The following is a 4,409-nucleotide window of genomic DNA, read 5'->3' as shown; positions in this document are numbered from 1 at the left end:
TGGCCTCCACGGTCGGAACCTTTCTCTTAAGGAAACCCTTCCCTCTACATGGCAGTGATGGCACTGGCCATGCAGAAGGGACACTGGCTGCAGACAACCAGGCAGTGTGTGAGGCCAAGGCCCAGGCTTCCCCTGCTGCCCTTCTCCCCAGTCATCAGCCTGGCTCCTTTATTTATCTTTCTCTCTCCAACTGCTTTCATTCTGACTTCAAGATGGAAGTTTCTAAACTAATCCAGCTCCTTCTTAATTCCTAGACAGTATGTTCCTGGCACAGGCCTTTTACTATTTCTTCTTAGTCTTTGGTTTTACTAATATTTTCATTAATGCCCCAGAAGATGGCCTGCCACCTATAACATACGGGCCCCTATTCCTCTATCTGTTCATTGATAAAAAGCCACCACCCTCCGTGGCCGAACCTCCAAATCCAAGTTTGATCAAAGCCATGGCCAGGCTCAAGTAACAAAGCTAGAGAGGACTTTGACCCATGTGGTGAGGTTTGATGGTGATTCTAGGAGGCTGTAGGTAAGTCACACAGAAGCAGGAGGTTAATTCAATCACAGTTCTCTCCTTGGCCCTAAAACTAGATCCAGTTCAAAATAACATAAAGAGGAAGAGAATCTGAGGCAGTTGATTTAATGCACCTAATGCTAGAACTGCACATGCTAAAAATACTCTAACCCAGTGGTTCTCAAGTGGTCCTCGGACTGGTAGCATCACCTGGGAACTTGTCAGAAATGCAAATTCATAAGCCTTACCCCAGACCTACTGAATCAGTGGGCGGAAGCCCAGGAAACTGTACTTTAATAAGCTTACTAGGTGACTGTTACGCATGTTAGAGTGTGAGAACTGCAGCTCTAACCCACGTAGAGCTTAGCTTCCTTTGGATTGTTTGTGCCTGAGAAACATGGTCGGAACAGCAAAAAATTATCCCAACTACTGATACCTAAAGAATTTATTCACTGAAGCTCTGCATGTTTGAAGTGACTGAGCGACTCATCTAGTCTCTATGTTGGGTGCACCTGCTTAGATCTGTCAGTTACAAAAAAATCTGTGCAGCCTGTGTAGACTGAGGTTGCAAAGGCCTGAGTTTGCTGAGGCCCTGTGACACCAGTTTTATTAAATTGTTGTGTCCTAATTCCTAGTTAAGGAACTAGAAGCCCTGTGCTTACTAAAGTACAGACACCTCCTATCCCAGCCAACTCTGAAGCATTCTTCTCTCTGGGTGTATCTTAAGTTTACCAAGCCCTGTCCTTGTGCCTGTTCCTCAAGCTTTCCTGGTTTGCAGGCCATGTGTGGGGTTGGGGCTGGTGGTAGAGGTACACATTATCCACCCTCCGCTGAGTTAGAACTGAGAATTGGAACCAGGCCACCACTAGGAATCAATATGTCAACTTGATTGCTGATAAAGTTGAATTGGAAAATGCAGCTGGGACTCTACAGCTATCACGGGGCTTCCTAATACCTTCCACCTGGATTGAATCTCCCCAGCCCAGCTGGGGGCATCCCCTGGGCAGAGGCAGAGGCGGCTCTGGTGAGATGGCCAGACCTAGCCTTGTGGTCCGGCTCTCCTGAGTTTGTGCAGCCTTTCCCAGCCTCCCCAGTCAGCTCATTTGCTGATCTTTGGAGAAGAGCGGTGAGTTGTGGAAAGATCTGGCGGCCGAGCTCCAGTACCATCCCCTCTGGGGTGGAAGTGAGGATGGAGGAATAAGGTTTTCCCTGGCTGTGGGAATAGGATTGAGGTCAGTGAAAGAGTTGAGAGTGGGAAGAGAGAAGGTCAGGACTGAGGCTTGAGCGAAGCTCACATTTAAATGTGGTTTCAGGGAGGCAGCCCCAGCCAAAGAAACTGAGGGGGGAGGCCGGAGAGAACAAGCACGAATCCTAGGAGCGTGTGGTTCACAGGGGCCAGGGGAAGAGCATTTTAAGGAGAGAGTGATCAGTGGGGTCAAAGTTTCCTGAGTGGGCCGGTAATATGAGGAACAAAAACAGTTCCTTGGATTTAGCCTCATGGAACCACTGGTGACCTTATTAAAGGGTGGAAAGGGGAACTGAGCTTTAGAGCCGTCACCAGAGGGAGATGTGGTGTCCAAGGGCAGGGTGTTTAAAGGGTGAGGGAGGCTCGTGCTTGTTTGAGAACTGGTGGGAGGACAGCCGCCCGTGCTGTGCAGGCTGTGGTGGGACAAGCAGCCCAGCTCCTGGCCAGGCGGGGGGTGCAGGGCTCTGGCAGTCTGCCTGGAGCTCCTTTCCCTAATCTGCACACAGATGCAGCACGAGCCAACAGCAGCCCTGGATGGGAAAGATTCTGGTACACAGAAGAGGGGATAAAGGCTAGTAGGTCACACAGTCACCTGCAAAGTGGAGGGCTCCTGGCTGCAGGTTCAGAAATAGCTCCAACCCCACTTACGGCAGAAGCAACAAAGGCACTTTGAAAGTTTGGTTGTTTTTTGGCAGTCTCTGATTATTTTGGCACCGATTGACCAAGTATTTAATTCCTAATCTGATAAAATGTCTAAACCCTCCCTTAGACAGTGACAGCCCCGTAGTTCCCTAGGAACCTACACTTTGGATTAATGGCGAGGGGACAAAGGTATTATAAAAGCAGCTCTGATTCTCAGGGCAGGAGACTCTCTCTGGACCCATCTGTGGTCTCTCTCCATCACTATTCTCAGAGCCTGTATTTTCTAAAAGCAGATCTTCAGACACAATTTTTATCATCATGGATTTAACTCTTATTTATAATACCTTACTTTTTTCAATTAAATAACTTCCAACTATGATACCATAAAAATATCACCACCAGAGACTTCTTAATGATAAGCTTCCCCTTGCCAATACTACACTCTTACAATTTCCTGAACCGTTTACCCTATTCCCACATTTGGAAAACCAAAATAAGTGGAATTGGAATAAAGTATTTGGCAATTTTTCTAAGGATCTCATAGATCTCTTAGTATTTATTTTCCTTCTTAATATATTTGTTTTCCTGCAATGTTAATCAAATTCCATAAGAAAAAACATTGGTATTACTACAAGGCACAAAGCACACTTACTTTATATTAAGATTTAAATCTGTTATTGAAGGGAAAAAATCAGGATTGATGCTAAATGTTTATTTTAAATTGACTAGCCTCAGGATAATTAGGTAAGTTTTAAACACACTCACATATACACACACACACATACAATCTTATCAAATGGACAGATTTTAAATGTCTGTACTTTGGATGCTATAATTAGGAGTTCATTAATCAACAATTTTAAGTTAATGAAAATCTACCCATGTTTTTGGTATTCAAAGGTAATTGAAATGACAAATATAATTATTTATTACCAGGAAATGATTAGAAGAGATAACTGTAATATGAAAGTATGATAATCAAAATACTATACATATGGTAGCCAGAAACTTAGACTGTTGTCTGAGAAAAAATTAGTACAGATACATGACTCTATCTACTATATAACATATATGCCATACTCTTATTTAGCAGATAAAAATATGATGCTGGAATGATATTGGCTTCAAAAGAACATAATAACAATAAAATATGGCAGGGACTTATTTACAGATGAAAATGACTTCTAATGAGATTTGGCACTTAGTTTGTATGGTGTCCAAGGTGAGGTGATCTTTACAAAAGTCCATTCAAGGGTTAGCAGGGCCTTGTAGATGTTTTAACACAGTACTAGTTTTCCTGTGAGGCCTAGGAAGGAGCCCCCTAGATCCCATCCTGGACATAACAGGTCTATGCAGAGGAACAGTCTTTGGATTAGACAGAGCTACTGCACCCAGAAATGAAGAAAGAGGAACCAGGATGGTCCGAGCTGCATACAAAATACCCTTAACTGTATTACAATTGTTGCCACTGGGGACGTGGGGTGGGCAGTGGGGAATAAAAACAAAAAGAAATAAATACATGAATAAAACAAGAGTGGCCTCTTACTACCCAATGATATAAAAATGATGATGACAATGTGTCGTGAACTGAGGAGTAGGATTAATGGTTCAATTAAAAATACATACATCATGTGCTCACTTTGGCAGCACATATACTAAAATTGGAACAATACAGAGAAGATTAGCATGGTCCCCACACAGGGATAGCATGCAAATTTGTGAAGCAGTCCATATTTTAAAAAATACATTATGATACATACATAAATAAAATATACCCAAGGACAGCAAGGTTAGTTATTGAGCAGGTTTGCTTTTGGTGCCTTTTCACGTTCACTCACCTCCTTGTCCATTCCTGCCTTTCCTTTCCCTCACTCTTAGGCTGGCCCCCTGGCTGCTGACCCAGCAAGCAGCGCTGCCCTGAGCCCTGCACTTCAGAGGGTCCTGCTTCTGCCATGCCCCTCTCCAGGTAGCGAGGAATCCTTGGGGCCAAGAGAACATGCCCTCTCCCCACCTG

The 4,409-nt window shown here is 44.2% G+C and overlaps 1 non-coding gene across 1 annotated transcript; it reads left to right on the top strand.

Moving 5' to 3' along the window:
- Positions 1-4,026: 4,026 nt before the first annotated feature.
- LOC123637568 lies at positions 4,027-4,133 on the top strand. Its single transcript, XR_006734936.1, has one exon. It is a non-coding gene; the product is annotated as a U6 spliceosomal RNA (small nuclear RNA).
- Positions 4,134-4,409: the final 276 nt, after the last annotated feature.

Source organism: Lemur catta, chromosome 4 (assembly GCF_020740605.2).
Source record: "Lemur catta isolate mLemCat1 chromosome 4, mLemCat1.pri, whole genome shotgun sequence".
Lineage (NCBI taxonomy): Eukaryota > Metazoa > Chordata > Mammalia > Primates > Lemuridae > Lemur > Lemur catta.
Note: the sequence above shows the minus strand (reverse complement) of the source record. Positions and strands in the feature narration are given on the sequence as shown.